The sequence below is a fragment of the Scomber japonicus genome, chromosome 8 (genome assembly GCF_027409825.1).
Source record: "Scomber japonicus isolate fScoJap1 chromosome 8, fScoJap1.pri, whole genome shotgun sequence".
Classification (NCBI taxonomy): domain Eukaryota; kingdom Metazoa; phylum Chordata; class Actinopteri; order Scombriformes; family Scombridae; genus Scomber; species Scomber japonicus.
In genome coordinates, this window is record NC_070585.1 from 4,677,154 (window position 1) to 4,695,495 (window position 18,342).

The 18,342-nt window shown below is 43.2% G+C and overlaps 1 pseudogene; it reads left to right on the forward strand.

Annotated features, from left to right (window-relative positions):
* Nucleotides 1-2,206: 2,206 nt before the first annotated feature.
* On the forward strand, nt 2,207-9,612 carry LOC128363484 (uncharacterized; annotated as a pseudogene).
* The last annotated feature ends 8,730 nt before the right edge of the window (nt 9,613-18,342 follow it).

The following is an 18,342-nucleotide window of genomic DNA, read 5'->3' on the forward strand; positions in this document are numbered from 1 at the left end:
CTTTAAAAATGACATGGTTATATAACTTGCCTTCCAATCTTCTCTGTAGAGGTACACTATTGTCCACTGATTGCCATACTCAAAAGAAACTTGAATTAAATGTCTCCCAGAATTCAAAGCAGAATCACAAGCAACCACAGGAAGTGGTGTGAGCTCAACTAAAAAAGATGTTAACATGCATGTAAATATGATTTCAGATAGATCTCTACCTATGTGTCCAACGCAAAGTTAATCCAGGCATCCCAACTCTCCCTGAAGTTCCGGGACTCTCCCGCATATTAATAGCGGATCCCTGACGAGCGCAAATTAGATACAATCTCCCGGAATCTGGAGTGAGCGAGCAAGAGTGCGCACTAGAGAGTGACTACACTTGTGTGTGTGTGTGTGTTTGTGTGACTATCAATGTGTCAATGTGTGAGAGCAAAGCGTCCTGATAGCTCTGTGTTGCTGCTTATTAGACCAATCGAACACCCCCCCACCCCCGGACCAAACCTCCCTGAAATGAGTTTTTGCAGGTTAGGATGTCTGTTAATGCAAATAACAGAAGAAAGGAGTGGATGACCTCCAGGTAATCATGTCATTTATATTATCAATCAAACAGAACAGGATTTCCATACCACATAGTTTGAGACGGAACATGTTTCAGATTCATGAAAGCCATCTCAGTGTGGAGAAATGCGAAAGAAGAATGCTTCTTCTGGTCTGGAATGAAAAAGGACGCAGAGACTGATAAGTGAATGTGAAACAGGCAAACTAAAGAACTAATGATGGTGGCTGACCTACAAACAGCTCTATGGGACAAAGTTAGAATGGATCTGTTCATCTCAAAGGCAAAGAGTACTTCAAGCTGATGTTTCACAAAGCCAAGTTGCAGCATTATTTGGAGTGAGCCAACCCCCAACTGAAAGGCCATGTTCCACATAACGGGGGGATGTCAGAGACAGGCCACGAAGTGGGCGTCCCAAGAAGATGACACCCCAAAATACAAGGCTTCGTCATCATTGGAGGCAATCTCTATGCAGAGAGATATCGAGGTGAGATTCTTCAACCAATGGCAATCCCATATCTCCACAGTCTGGGATCGAACTCTGTCCTCCATGACAACACTCGCCCCAACAGAGCGGGGTTTATCAGAGACTACCTCCAGAACTTGGGGGTAGAGAGGATGGAATGGCCTGCCAGCAGTCCTGACCTCAACCCCATTGAACACTTGTGGGATCAGCTTGGGCGTGCTGTTCGTGCCAGAGTGACCAACACAACCACAATAGCTGACCGTGACAAATACTGGTTAAAGAATGGGATGCCATCCCACAGCAGTGTATGAGCAGGCAGGTGACCAGCATGAGGAGGAGCTGCCAGGCTGTTGTGGCTGTGTATGGTTCTTCCACACACTACTGAGGCTCCTGTTTGTTAAATGAATACATTGTTAAGCCAAGATGTCTTGTTTCTTCAGACTTGTTCACACAGTTTGGGCTCACTCCAAATAATGCTACAACTTGGTTTTGTGGAACAGCAGCTTGAAGTTGCCCTATCGCACCAGCCCTATCCAGATCAGTCAAACATGGCATGCTGATTCTTGGAGCAGACACCAACTGACCTACTCACAGCATCTGTCAATAGCAACAGCAAAATAAGCTATTTGGCATCAGCCAAATTTTTCATGGGTGCAACCCACATACTCAGCTCTGCTGCTCATCCCACAAATGCATGTTCCTTATAAATGTGGCACCATTTAAAAAGTGAAATAAACAGGCTTTCCAACGATTTAAAATGTATTGCCAAGAAGCATTGTTACAACAAAGAAATAATCTACAAAACACAAATTTCCCTACTGTTTGTGCTATGTTTAGTTAATCACTTATGTGATGACAAATAGGACATGCTCTCTCAGCTGAATGTACCTGAATCACATCTGAGTCAAGTGGATCACAGATTCCTGTCTAACAGGAAGCAGCATGTTCATTTTCTTTATTCTGAAAGAAGGAGTTGATGAAGAAGGCAAAGTGTTTCCTCTGTAGGATGTCTTGGCTCAGCCTTAGAGATCAGCTCAGGAGCTTGGAGATCAGGAATTGGAGTAGAGCCATACCAGATTTCAGGAACAGAGACCATGCCTCATACCTTCTCAATTTCCGCACAAGCAGTATTTAAGTCACACCCTGTCCGCTCTATCCCCTTCCATCTCATTTCAAATACGATCTGTGACAAAATGACATCACCTACCTTGACTACTTTGGACCCAGAGATCTATCTGAACGCCCCAGACGACGACTTGTTCGCCGACCAGCAGACTCTCCCAGTCCGGATCCCATCACCTGCAGTCCGGTCACTCCGGCGACCTTGGCTGCACTCAGCTGTCCAAGGTCCCAGGGACTCACGTCCCCCTTCCACAGACACTGCTTCAGTTTTCTGGGATACACCTAGCAGCGACTCCCGGGGAAGATCCCGCCGACGGGGCCCAAGGGACGCCGCACATCCACGTGGCCCCTCTCCATCCCGCTCGAGATCCCGGAGCCCAGGCTACCGGAGAAGCCACCGCGGCCAGCCACCACTCCGCCGCAAGCTACCCGACAGTCCCCTGGCTCCAAGCGCTTCATCCTGCCATTGCCATTGTCCGCTTGAAGCAGGAGCTCAAACGACGGAACATCCCTTTCAGAAACTCGAACACACCGGACTCCCCACCGCTGTCCCCAGCCACTTCCGGAATCCCGGCGTTACACACGTGGTGACGTGTAACAATTTTAACGACCTTGGCTGCAATGCCATTTCCTCCACACTTGCTCGTGGTGGGGCCCACGCCAGAGTAACCTGTCCCCATAATCCCACGAACCAAGCATCATGTAAGTACTTAGATACTCCCATTAACATCCCTGCCCTCGCTCTTAGTTTACATAACCACCCGGACTGCCAGTTTGTAGATTACCTCATCCATGGTTTTACACAGGGCTTCCATCCTGGCTTACAGGTAATGCCAAACTCTTCCCATAACTGCCATAATCTCCAGTCAGCCATGTCAGACCCGGACTCGATCGACTCGCTTCTGACCAGCGAGGTTAAAAAGAGGTTCATGATCAGCCCCTTCTCCAGCCCACCTTTCCCCTTATTTACAGTAGTAGCCACTTCAAAGTTCCCCTCCAAGCTGAATGGCAGCCGACTCCCAGCCAAGTTCCAGCTGAGTTCCAGCAGCTGGAGCGACCCCCTCCTTCTCCTGGGCGTGTCTATCTTTTCCTGTAAACCCACCTATTCATTGTAATACAGGGTTTGACCAGGAGATAGCGCTTCTGTCACAAACTAGCCCACATTCTGATGTTTTATGATTTTTTAGTGACGGGTCATCTGAAATTCATCGAATCAAATCAAAGAATTAAATAGCCTACTGACTACTGATTATTTTGTTATTTGTTCTGAATCTAACACAAAAAACAAGAAAAAAAAGCTGTTTCGTATTTTAATTTTAGGCTCAGATAAATAATACGAAATGGCAAAAACAGGCCACAGGACTGTATTTGATTATGTGCAATTATACAGCACTTTTGTGCCAGCCAACCCCGGTCTATTCAGTGCATGCTTTAAGCCAGGTAAGCCCAGCCACCTTATTAGCATTATCATTGCTCAACCTTTTGTTTGGGCTTAATGGGCCATTTGGTTCAATTGTCACACAAATCACACACAGAGATTCAGAATAGTGTTCATGGACGTCGGAACTATTTTCTGAGAGGGGTCACTGTTAGCTTTCATAATAGTCAAATCTCTCCTGCGTCTTGGTGCTGCGCAGCCAGGTTTTCAGCCTGCGCAAGGCTGAGAAAGAGCGCTCAGATGCCACGACAGATATGGGCCAGACAGAGTTTAATGAGCATTAATTATATGAAAAAGATAAATATAAGTCAGACAAATTGAGTTTACATTCAGATTCGTTATTATTATTACAGTAACTAACTAGTTAATTAACTATTGGTGTAAAACTGAAAACTCAACCACACATATGTGCTGGACAGAGTGGGGGCACTACACACCTCTACAACCACACAACTCACTCACTTAGAAAAGATGTAAAACTGAACACTCAACCACACATACAGTAGCATATGTGCTGGATATAGTGGGGCCACAAACAGTATCTTGATCTTGATTTTCAGTGGGGGAGGTGTCCAGCTCGAAGGTGATGGGTTGAGGGGGATGGTTGCAGTGCTGTCCCATTGTCTTTCAAAGCGAATGCCCCCCGTCCCCCGCTGGCCCGCACTCACATTACCTCAAAACCCAAGTGTACTCAAGCACGGTTGCCTCCGACACAGCCGATCAATTAACAAAACGCACTATGATTAAAAAGTACAAGCATGTTCTTCTGAGTCATGCCTGAGTCATGCAGTAGCCTACTACAGATACTTGTGTAAAAAAGACGCACTGATTTCATTCACGCTCACAGCCTCTCCAGCGGAGCAGCTATAGAACAGACTTAGTTTAACTGAATGACTTAGAAGTCGCTAAATGACTTGCTTTAACGAATTTCGTTAGTTTATATAATGCAGATTTGTAAAATATTACTTTTATGAGGGTCACAGTCACAGACTGTAGAAACTTAGCATTTCATAATTGTGATAACAGCGGTGCAGCAGATGTATTGAAGTCCACGCAGCACGCTGGATGCAAACTAATATTAACCCTATAGCCTATTCATCATAATGTCGATGGACATAAATTGAGCCTTAATAATGATAAAATAATACACAAACAAATGGTCTGATTGGGAACCCACATAATATTAACACTACGTATTAAATAGCACGTCCTGTTTTAAATCACTAGACTGGGTTTGTCTCATGGGCTACTTCTTGGTTTGACAGTGACAGTGATCAGTGACCAGAGAGGAATTATTAAGTGTCCGCGAGTGTGACGGACGGTGGCCTGTCAGATGTACGGCAGCTTTAATTGCATCCTTACTTTCTAATGGATTAACTATATCGTACCCTTCATTAGGCCACTCTATACAGAAGAATAGAAGTAAAACAAGTAATATTAGTGTATATAGTATTTAGCCTAGTTGTTGGCTATAATGTTCAGACTGGAGCCACACAAACCACCAGGATGCAGAATTGCCTGAACTTAATACTTGTTTATTATGATTTTTAATGCTTGGGTTGAGAGGTGGTGTCACCGAGCCATGGTTAATGAACTCAAACACGCATGGCAAGGTGAGCACCACCAGTACACACACACACACAGTCTGGAGACAAAGGGAAAAGGGGGGAAGGCCTCTACCGGGCCTCTATTTGTAGAGTGGGAGGGACAGTGGGAGGTGCTCACATGCATCTCCTGCTCTGCTCTCCTGCAGACAGGAGTGCTCCGCCTTGGAGTTTGTGACACTAGTATTTTAATCAGGTTTAATCACAGTGTTGTAATGTAATAAATCCAGTTAATTTTTTTAATCACTGGACAGCCTAGTCTTTTCTATGAGCAGTGGGTCTAAACACACTGCTCCTCCCCGTGGACAAATGAGGCATTGCAGCTGGTTTTCACTCGGGCAGCTTCGGGGCGTTTCCAGTCGGGACCTCATTGAACACGTCATCGCTGGGGGATCGCATTATCCCCCTGCTTCCATTATCGGCCAGCCAAGGACTGGTCAAGGACCAGTCAATGAGCCACCAAGGAAACAGGGGAACTTTGAAATGGCTTCATCTGTAGGATCAATCCCATAGGCATAGCCACAAGAAAATATTCTGGTAAAAAGAGACTTACCATAGACCTCTCTTCCCCCCACGGCTCCACTATCCCAAGCATCAACAGCCTCATCCCCAGTCCAGACTTTTCCATGCAGTACGCCACAATTGACCATGCCATTTCTCTGATCCGTCTCGCAGGTCAAGGCACTTGGCTGTCCTAGGCAGAGATCACCAGTGTGTTCAAAGTCATCCCCATTCACCCTGACTATTCCGAGGCTCTGTGCTGGACACTGATTAATAACTGTAAACTCCTGTATGTCATTCACTTACTTTTTTGAACTTCCTCACCATCACACCTCCATCCTCTCCCCCCGCCCACGGCCTCACTACTCTGGCTTCAGCATTTCGCGATCTCGGGGTCCCACTCTCTCCGGAGAAAACACAGGGTCCAAGCACTTCACTGGAATTTCTCGGCATAAACCTACACACAGTCTTACTCCAAGCATCCCTGCCCACAGACAAACTCAATAGGATTTCACTCCTCATCTCTAACTTCCTCCTGGCTCCCCAGTGCACAAAAAGGCAGCTGCTTTCCCTGCTGGGTCACTTTAACTACGCCATCCGTATCTTTCCCCAAGGCTGGGCCTTCCTGTCACATCTCCTTTCCATATCTGCTGCCATCCCATCCCTCCACGACCATATCACCTTAGACGAAGGTTGTAAGATGGAACTACAACTGTGACATCAATTCCTGTCCACTTGGAATGGAATTTCCTTCTTTTATAACGATTACGTCTCCAGGCCCAGAGACATAGAATTGTACACGGAAGCAGACCCTTCCATCGGCTTTGGCGGCTATTTCAGCGGCAGATGGTTTTCCGCTGTTTGGCCTCCCGAGTTCTCTTCTCTGACCCCTTCATCCGCTATCCACAAAGTGTACCCGATCATTATTGCAGCTATCCTTTGGGGGCACAAGTGGTCGAAAATGAACATAGCCATATACATATGCAAGAATTAGACATATCCTGTCTCAAAATGATGCTGAAAAACTAGTCCATGCATTTGTTACTTCTAGGCTGGACTACTGTAACTCATTATTATCAGGCTGTCCTAATAAGTCTCTAAAGACTCTCCAGCTGGTCCAGAATGCAGCTGCTCGTGTTCTGACAAAAACTAGAAAGAGAGATCATATTACTCCCATCTTGGCTTCCCGTAAAATTCAGAATAGAATTCAAAATCCTCCTCCTCACCTTCAAACCTCAAAGCCTGGTCAGGGTCCATCATATCTTAAAGAACTGATAGTACCTTACAGAGCTGGTGACTCGGACTTGCGACTCGTACTCGAGTCGCACTTAAGTCGCACTACACATTGACTTCAGACTCGACTCGGACTCAACCTCAAAAGACTTCAGACTTGACTCGGAGCTGGAGACTCGCAAATTACCATTATTTTCATGTTATCATTCATATTGTCATTATTTATTATCTGTCATTCATCTTCTCTGTTTGCATTTGGGAAGTGATCTCTGGCTGTGACTGAGGCTGACAGCAAGCGACAACATCACGCAAGCGCCGTGTGTGTATGCGCGCATTTCGAGCAGAGCCTGTCTACTACTGTATACTGTATTAGAAACTCTCTGATTTCAAGACAGTGGCGAGTGAAAGAAGCCCAACAGGAGTCCCTTGGATTGTTACATTTGGCTACAATGCTTTCACGCAGTCAGCCAACAAACGGACAGCAGTGTGCAAAGTGTGCAACAAGAAGATTCAAGATTTTGGTTCAACCACTTCAAACTTCATCCGGCATCTGAAAACGCACCCTGACGCACGCTGTCAGTCACTTCACTTGCTAATGTGAAAGAGCTCTCAAACGAATATTAACGTTACATTCTTGCTGCTGGCCATATGATGTGACAGGCTGAGTTAACATTTCATAACGGTGTGCCAGAATATTATTCTGTGACATTGTCTTAAGTTAAGTTACAGTGCAGTCACCCAGTGGCGTTTTATGTGTAAAAAATTAGTGGAGCACCTACACATTTAATGCTTTATAAGAGTCATACCCAAGCAGCCTATTCTAGATATCAAGAAGGATATTTGTCACATATCGAGAGAGAGAGAGGGAGAGAGAAAGAGAGAGAGAGGAGTCATACTGTAATAACCATAACGATCACAAGTCTACACTACGTCAACTCTCATGAACCAACAAAAATGAGCTGAGAACAAACCCACCGGGCCATAAATCAACCTGAACCAACCAAGAAGATGCAAAATCCTAGTTAGCCTGACAACAATATCTCAGAAATCACACAATCCCACAGATCACAATTTAAATAGGCTAGTTCAGTCCAGCACTTAAAACAACAGAAAACAAAACAGCACATCAGCCTTCTCTGACAGGATTTTAAGATCAAATTTTGTTAAAGAAAATATTTATATTTTTTTCAGGAATGTGAAAGAGGTTTTAAAAAAACAGTTTTTCATTTTTAAGTTAGTAAGTCAAATGAGTACAACTTATAATTTACTTGCACCATTGTGGGTGTGTTTTTTCATTTATTGTTAAAATGCAAAATGCGTGCTTGTTATCAAAATACATTGTTGGTACAATATATTTCTTTTATTGTATTTTACAGCATTGTTAAAAAAACCTCTTGTTAAAGAAAAATACAGTTATGAAATTGAAACAATCCTTTGTATTTTTTCCACATCACATTGCTGTAGATTCTAGTGAAACAATCATCAATACTGTCTTATATAGAGGATTTTACAAAGCTTATAGAATTTGAATTTGATTTAGTGTTTGTGAGAGACTTGAAACTTGACTTGGACTCTTAACCAGAGACTTGAGACTTGACTTGGACTTGACCCTCAAAGACTTGAGACTTGACTCGGACTCTCGCTCAAAGACTTGAGACTTGACTTGGCAAAAAATGACTTGTGAACACCTCTGGTACCTTATGTACCTATTAGAACACTGCGCTCCCAGCATGCAGGTCTACTTGTGGTTCCTAGTATCTCTAAAAGTAGAACAGGAGGCAGAGCCTTCAGCTATCAGGCTCCTCTCCTGTGGAACCATCTTCCAGATTTGGTCCGGGGGGCAGACACCCTCCCTACATTTAAGAGTAGGCTTAAAACTTTCCTTTTTGATAAAGCTTATAGTTAGGGCTCTTTGAGCTCTTGACTTATGCTGCCATAGGCTTAGATTGCCGGGGGACCCCCATGATGCACTGAGCTCCTCTCTCCTTCTCCCTCTCTCTCTCTCTATCCATCCATCTATATCCATTAACATTCATGTTCTATTAATGCATTCAATAACCTAAACTTCTTCCCCGGAGTTGTCTTTCCCGTCTCACAGATAATCTTGGCCTGTAGACGTCCGGATGACAGATTCCAGTCCCGGACCTTCTAGCTTCATTGTTGATTTTCATTGTGCTTCTCTTCTCTATCCTTCCTTTCTCTCCTCTCAACCCCAACCGGTCAAGGCAGATGGCCGCCCACTTCTGAGTCTGGTTCTGCCTGAGGTTCCTTCCTGTTAAAAGGGAGTTTTTTCTCGATACTGTTGCTCATGTTGGAATGTTGGGTCTCTTTAAAGTTAAAACCTGAAGAGGTCGATTTAGAACCTGCTCTATGTGTAAAGTGCCTTGAGATAACTTTGTTGTGATTTGGCACTATACAAATAAAGATTGATTGATTGATTGACACCGATAATACAGCAGTCGTAGACATTATTAACAGAAGCCGTTCACATAGCCAAGACATCATGCCCTTCATACGCAAACTCACTCTCGTCTCAGCCCAACCCCAGTTCACCATTCAAGCACATCACATACCCAGCTACAAAAACACAGTTGCTGACTCACTCTCTCGTTTTTCCTTCCAGAAATTCAGACGATTAGCACCAGCAGCCGATCCACTCCCGACTCAGGTCCCACCATTTTCAGCCACCATCTTCCCATAAACCCTCGACTGGAACATTTAATATTTACATCGCAAGACGCCATCCTCAACACCCTCGCACCCCGCACCCTGTCATACTACCTGACTGGGTGGAATTGCTTCAAAACCTTTCACGCAGCTTACCGCCTCCCGTTTCCATCACTCGACGTTCTTACCAAGTCCAGTTTCATCTCATACGCCCACTCCATCCTAAAGATTAGAATAACCGCTATCCAAACATACATCAGTTGAATCAACTTCATTATTAAACTGTCCTTCGGAGCTCCATGTCCCAGTTTTTCCCACTCTCACATCCGTATGTTAATTAAAGGACTCCGTAAAGCAGAACTTCATCCCAAAGCGAAACGTTCACCTCTCACCTCAGACCTTCTCTTACGCTGTATCAGAACCCTCCGCACTGGCTACATATCCCTGTTTATAGATAAGGTTTTAGAGTCCATGTTCCTCCCAGCATTCTTCGTTTTTCTACGCTGTTCAGAATTCACAACTTCCTCTTCTCACTACGACCCATCGCAACACCCCACCATATCCGACATATCGGTCCACTCTCCTGACACCCTCATTTTCCACCTCAGAAAAAGCAAAAATAATCAATCCAGCCAGCCAATTCCTGAGCCCGTATGAACCCATTCATGTATACATTCAGCTAAGACAAACCAGCTGGGCCTCCCCACTAGATCCACTTTTCATTACCGAAACAGGTACTGTAACCACACGTTTTTGGTTCCATTTCCACCTGCGGCAAATCTTAACAAAATCCGGCATACCCCCAGAATCATACTCAGGTCATTCATTCCGCATCGGCGCCGCCTCCTCAGCTTCCCGTCAAGGTATCCCGGATAACATCATTAAAATTCTCGGTCGTTGGTCATCACCCGCTTACCTAACCAACATCATATGCTCCTGTCCTCTGGAAGACTTTTTGAGGGTCTGCATCACGGACTAGATGCCGAGACAGCTCCTCCACCCAGCGCCTCGGTTCCCTTCACACACTCAACTAGGAGACAGGTACAGCATCCTGCGCCTCCTCATCAACCCGGCACCCGGCTTCAACTTCCACACTACATCCTTCATCTCTCTTCTTTTCTTCTTCCCCTCTCTTACATCCCATCCCTTCCCCCATCTCCACGACCCTCACTTCTCCCTCCATACCCTATGACCCTAACCCTTACATCCCCACGACCCCAACCCCTACATCCACTCGACCCTCACCCCTTATCCCACCTCTTCAACCTTTCGACCTTCATCCGTTCGACCCTCATCCCTGCCCATCTACCCTCACCCCTCATCCCTGCCCATCTACCCTCACCCCTCATCCCTACCCTTCGACCCTCACCTCTCATCCCTACTCCTCAACCCCCACCCCCATCCCTTCTTCCCTATCCCTTAACCCTTTTTCCTTCCACATAATAAATACTTAAACTCATATCTTAGTTGGCGTGGTCTTTGTTAGTGAAATATATGTATGTCACACAAAGTGTGAAATTCCTTAAGTTCGTTTTGATCCAGCAAGTAACCACCGTTAGGACAATGAACAACTCAAATGGAGTAGAATTTAACAATATTTGTTACAGCCCATAAGATAAAAAAAAACAATAAAAACACTGAGAGACACTGTGAGAGAAGGGAAATCACTAAATATCGGCACCAGGTAGCAGACCACCTCTCCACATACACACAGTAAGCTTGGTTACATCCCTTCACTTAGCTTAGTCAGCACGTTGCACCGGCTTCTTTTTCTGGCGTTCTCCCCCTGTCTCAAACACTTTATAATACAATGTCCCGGTATCTGCTAATCGTGTTGTTTTGGGGGAGAGTCTAAGTAAAAAAGAAAAAAGAGCCTCTGCATGCATAAAAACACATCTAAAAAGCACAGATACATTTAAATACAATATAAAAACACCACACAATAAATACTGATAAAAGCACAGACACAATCCATTAAAAATGTGCAATATATCATATAAAAACACTTTGACATATACACACACCCACACCTGACACATCATATACACATCCTTTCATGACATTGGTAGGAACATACACCTACTGTCCTTATCCAAACCCACACCCAGAGTCTCAGATCATTTAAATTATTGGTAGGAACAATTTAGTAGACATTTGTGGTGACATGCTCCTACCATTCATACTTGAAATGCTGATGTATTTGTCCACTTTCCTGGTATCAACATACAGTGAGGAGTAAACGCAGTCTGAGACTTGAGAAGCTTGTTCCAGATAACACCTACTGTCTTAATAGCCGATTTAAAAAAAGTTTGCAGCATGCACCTCCCACCCTGTAAATCCAGGATAATTTTCCAAAAGCAGGAGTGATTTGAAGCAGTGGAAGGTCACATTGGCACACTGTTCCACTTTGCTGACACAATTAAACAATGATAGGCAGGCTGAGCTAAAAACTTTCCACTTTCACTGAGATACATTTCTCTCTCTCTCTCTCTCTCTCTCTCTCTCTCTCTCTCTCTCTCTCTCTCTTTCTCCCTCTCCCTTTTCAAATAGGCTGTAATAAATTGCAAAGTTATTAAAAAAAGAAAATGGTTCAGATTGCAAAGATAGCATCTCTATCTTTTTTTCTGAGAATTGAAGGCAGTGCAAGTGAGAGTGCAAGAGAGATTAACCCTTTATCATAAATTCTCATTAAAAGTCACTAATCTGTTCTTTTTGTGATGAAAGAGGGTTGTGTGCAGTCTCATCTGAAGCTGTAGTTTAATAAGAAGTAGAATATAGCAGAGTGTCAGAGTAAAGACAATGGGACACTGGCCCACAGGTAACACAAGCTACACTAAACTGTATCATCTGAAAGTACTATAAATATCTGCCTATCATGAATAAAAATCTGTCACTACACACTAAAGCAATGTATTTTGTAACTACATTTGGGTGAAAAAACTGAATATGAGAGGAAGAGTGAGTGTGAGGTAGGTGTGTATGTTATTATACTCGTAAGCTATGCTCCTCCTATCACTAGTTCTCTCAGCAGCAAGACAGGGGTCAGTACCCATAAACCTGCAAGCCTGCAAGCTAAAGGACCTGCAATTAGTAGGGTTTTACATCACATGGACACAGCTGACAAGCACAAAGTGTGTAGGACACTTGAGAAAATCAACCACCTTATGAAACTAGTTATGATTAACCCTTAGAACCCCGGTTTTTGTTTGTTTTTAATGTCTGCTAACCCTTACTAACGTCATAAAAATATAGTGATAGAGCGAAACAAACCAAATACAGAAAATTAATTTGATTATAGTGATTGATTTGCGATTGTAATTGTTCTGTTTCAGTCAACAAGGAATCAGTACATTTAGTGATACCATTCTGATTGGTATCAAGTTTACATGATGGTGATAAATCATTCCTGGAGGTAATTTTAGGTCATTTTTTTCATGCCCAAAGATAAATAACACCAAAATTCCTGACTGAGGTTATCATAATCTATCAATGAAAGGGTTAAGTAATACATTCTGATTTGCCACAGCGATATACATTCAAATACAATGAAAAAATGATCAATGCCATCATTACCTATTAAGTTTTAACATTTTACTCATAATATGAGTAAAATTGATTTGACAAGGCCACAGGTGGATTGAGAGTCACAATAATGGGCTCAGCTTGGGCCTGAGGATGGTGGAGGCTCCAAATCTAACAGATCAGAGTCTGCTGATAGAGGATGTGTGGAACTGAACTTCTAAATGCACAATCTGAAGCTGATGTTGAAGTGCTTTAAACTGCTGTTTGTACCTTGCAGTTATTTCATTCTGCCTTTCCTCTTGGGCCTCCTGCTGAGCTATATGAGCCTGAAGAGTTGCAACCAGGTCAGACACTTTCATCCTTAGTGCTTTCCAGTGTTGAGCAAGTTACTTGACAATCTTAATTAATTACATATTACATACATACATAATATATTACTTATTAGTAGCAGAAAAAGTTGTGTGATATTTTCAAAACTTGCACATATAAAAACCAGGCATATGCACATGATTTACAGTATAGTGTGCACAAGCATCATCATCATTCATCCTGTCTCTCAGACTCGATTCCAACTAGGCTGCTTAAGGAAGTTAGCCCTCAGTTAGCACTTCTTTATTAGATATAATTATGTAATTAAACCACTTCTTAAAAAGCCTACTCTTGATTCAGACGTTCTAACCAATTGTAAACCTATATCTAACCTCCCCTTTCTCTCCAAGATCCTTGAGAAAGCAGTCACCAATCACCAGTGTAACTTTCTACATAGTAATAGTTTATTTGAGAATTTTCAGTCTGGATTTAGAGCTCATCATAGCACAGAGACTGCACTAGTAAGAGTTACAAATTACATTTTAAATTCATCAGACAATGGACTTCTCTCTGTCCTTGCCCTGTTAGATCTTAGTGCTGCCTTTGACACTATTGATCATCAAATCCTGTTGCAGAGACTTGAGCATTTAATTGGTATTAAAGAAACAGCATTAAAATGATTTAAATCATATTTATCTGATAGATTTCAGTTTGTAAATGTTAATGATAAATCCTCCATGCAAACAAAAGTTAGACATGGTGTTCCTCAAGGCTCAGTGCTTGGACCAATACTATTCTCCTTATATATGCTTCCTTTAGGAAATATTATTCGGAAATACTCAATACATTTTCATTGTTATGCAGATGATACTCAATTATATCTATCAATAAAGCCAAATGAAATTAACCAATTAACTAAACTACAAACATGCATTAAGGGCATAAAGGCCTGGATGAGCTGTAACTTCCTGCTACTAAACTCTGAAAAAACTGTTATTGTGCTTGGTCCTAAACACCTTAGAAACTCATTATCTAATGACATAACTACTCTGGATGGCATTACTCTGGCCTCCAGCACCACTGTAAGGAACCTAGGAGTTATATTTGATCAGGATCTGTCCTTTAATTCCCATATAAAACAAATTTCAAGAAGTGCCTTTTTTCATCTGCGTAATATTACAAAAATCAGACACATTCTGTCTCAAAATGATGCTGAAAAAGTAGTCCATGCATTTGTTACTTATAGACTGGATTATTGTAATTTATTATTATCAGGCTGCTCTCACAAGTCTCAAGACTCTCAAGACTCTCCAGCTGATCCAGAATGCTGCACACGTAATGACAAAAACTAGAAAGAGATCATATTACTCCCATTTTAGCTTCGCTGCATTGGCTTCCTGTAAAATCTAGAATAGAATTTAAAATCCTTCTCCTCACTTTTAAGGCTCTTAATTATCAGGCTCCATTATATCTTAAAGAGCTGATAGTACCTTATGTTCCCTACTAGAACACTGCGCTCCCAGCATGCAGGTCTACTTGTGGTTCCTAGTATCTCTAAAAGTAGAATGGGAGGCAGAGCTTTCAGTTATCAGGTTCCTCTCCTGTGGAACCATCTTCCAGATTTGGTCCGGGGGCAGACACCCTCTCTACATTTAAGAGTAGGCTTAAAACTTTCCTTTTTGATAAAGCTTATAATTACGGCCGGCCAGGCTTGACCTGGACCAGCTCCTAGTTTATGCTGCTATAGGCTTAGACTGCCGGGGGACTCCCATGATGCACTGAGCTCCTCTCTCCTCCTCCCTCTATCTCTCTATCCATCCATCTATATCCATTAACATTCATGTACTATTAATGCATTTCATAACCTAAACTTCTTCCCCGGAGTTGTCTGTGCTTTCTAGTCTCACAGGTAGTCTGGGCCTGTAGATGTCCCGATGACAGATTCCAGTCCTGGACCTTCTAGCTTCAATGTTGATTTTCCCTCTCCCATCCTTCCTCTCTCTCCTCTCAACCCCAACAGGTCGAGGCAGATGGCCGCCCACTCTGAGTCTGGTTCTGCCTGAGGTTTCTTCCTGTTAAAGGGAGTTTTTCTTGCCACTGTCACCAAGTGCTTGCGCATGTGGGAATGTTGGGTCTCTTTAAAGTTAAAACCTGAAGAGTTCGGTTTAGACCTGCTCTATGTGTAAAGCGCCTTGAGATTACTTTTGTTGTGATTTGGCACTATACAAATAAAGATTAATTGATTGAAGCAGAATAGCATTCTTGTGTGACAGCATTTGTGCTCTGCAAGCACACAAACCAACCTGAACACTGACCATGACCTTGGATTGGCTGTTTGGTTTGATCACTGGCACAGTCAAAGATTGATGACACAACAGAGGGAAATATAAATAATTATATTTAGCTGCTGATTCTCTGTATTTTCCTCCACTTACACCCGTCAAATATGGACTAGATTACCAGGAAGACTCCAGGGAGTCATTAAAACATAGTTGGCCATATAAGGACTGAGGTGCTACTACCACATTATGTGTGTGTGCGCGCGTGCATGCATGTGTGTGTGTGTGTGTATGGGTGTGTGTGGGTTAGGGGTAGAATGCTCCTCACCTTTGCATGCATTCTCACATTTTAATCCCTGAATTGAAATGTGGTGATATCTAACCAGGTCAGGTCAGTGCCTCCATATGTCCCTGTTATTCTGTATCCAAAACAGTATTAAACAACACAGCTATGCTTGGCACTCTTTCTGTCAGGTCATTCTGCGGTGCACCCCTCCACCCCCACCCCTTGCGTCCCCCTCTGTCTATGATCATCAGGGGACATGATCGGCCATGTCCAGGTCTGTGAGCCACCGCTGACCCTGCCAGCATTGTGTCCAGCCTCTGCAGGGCCTGGCAGATGCAGGCGTGGCCCGTTTGGCATGGGACATATGCTCTGTGTCTCTGAGGCCATCTGGACATCAATATCCACAGCCTGCTCTCTGCTCCATCACCTCACCCCTACCACCTGCTTTTCTTTCTTTCTTCAGTCCTTACCTCCTTCTTTGATCCCCACCACTTCCTCCTTCATCTCTTTCTCTCTGTTTTTTGTTCCACCATCTCTAAATCCTGTCTTGACATGTTAGGCATCTCCACTCATTTCTCCTGCAGTACAGAACACACACAGAAAATACAATCAGACCGGAGTGGGAAAACTAGAGAGATGTGAAAAAGCAGAGATAAAAGTATTGCCTTTTATTTAAATCAGTGGGAGTCTATGCTTGTTGTCTGTGTTCTCCTTTGAACTGTGGGAGAAAAGAAAGGATGAGCCCACCAGGACATAAAGGCTCTCAAATGCTCTTCACAATAGCATTTGGATGCAAGAGAATGAGGCATGATTCAACAAAGCAGGAGCAGCAGAAAAGAGAAGCACGGTCATGAAAAATGTGGAATTTCAAAATAGCTGTTCTTTCTTAGGTAATTAAATCCTGAAACAGTCTTATTATTAAATATTTTAATGTGGTTAGGTGAATACCAATTATAGACATGACCTGTGTGCAATAACGTGATCTCTCACAAGTACAGTCAGCTACTGCAGTGGAAATTTAAAGATTAATTCACAGAGAGTAAGTTGTCTTCCACATTTGCACATGGAGTCGTGTCATCACATGAAAGGTGTATTTTAGTTAAAGCGACCTTTACCTTTGTTACATTTTTACACTTTTTTTGTTTAGGTTAAACATTCCATTTTCATAATATTCAGTGAAAACTCCAACCATTCATATCATTCGGTCCGAATGATATGATTGGCCAAGCAACCTGCCTGTTTTCCCCTTCTGCATTACATAATTGTGTGCGCAGCCCTACCTGGAAGAGAGTCTGTTGTGGATCCATGGCATTATAATACATCCATGATACACAGAGATAGCCGTAAACAGACAGTAATGACTGACAACCTTCCACCTCCAGCCGCTCCCACGGGGAAAAAGAAAAATATATTAGAAAAAGCGACCGCAAAGAAAGAGCTTGATGCAACAAGAGCTTAAACAAGAATCAACATCAGCTCTGCTTTCAAGCGATGGAGGAGTCTGATGAAGCTTCATCCAGAGCTAAAAAAGGATGAAATGGTCGCAGAGTTTCTGTTTGAAAGGTATTTTTATTTTGCACAATCTAACATACAACATCTGTAGCAGGGTGTGCATGTGGTCTGGAAACAAAATAACAAACGGTAACGTTAATCACCGTAAACACAAGAAATGACATCAATAAACATTACAATTTCTCTCAAAGTAATATATTAATGTGTTAATGGCAAGGGGGGAGTTGTGGGTTCTCCAAGTGAGGACCACTTCCGTGTTCAAAAAGCTGCAGTCCCCCCCGCGGCCTCTGGGGGCTGGCACCAGAAGTGAGCAATTTCCCATTGAGCCCCATGTTAAAATAGCCGACTTTACAGCTTAAAAAAACATATTTAAAGCCTGGTACATTTTATTTTTTTGGCCTTTACCGTTTCCATCTCAGTGAACACTCTGGGGGGGGGTTGAATTTTTTTGTACCACAACCGTTTAAGTGTCATTTAGGCTTAAAATTCTGGCATAAATTAGGGCGTGGTTACGTTGAGTCACAGGTTCACAGACAGTTGCCAGCAGTTAGCTCTATGCTAAAGCATCGGCTGGGCTAGGCTAGGCTACACCCAGAGGTCCGCGGCGACATCCAGCAGACAGGCGCTGCGGTGTCCGTGTTTGTTTGCCTATTTTCGGGTAGTTTTTAGCTGGCAATATGGCGAGTTGTGCTGTTGATTGTACTAACCGACCGACAAAGGATTCTGTGTTGCAGTTTTTTCGGTGAGTAAACCGTAGTACTATTTTACTCATAGACTGTATAAAATATATTTTACCTGGATTTTGGCACTGTATAATAACTTTATTACCGACTCATGGTCTCTGCTGATACAGACA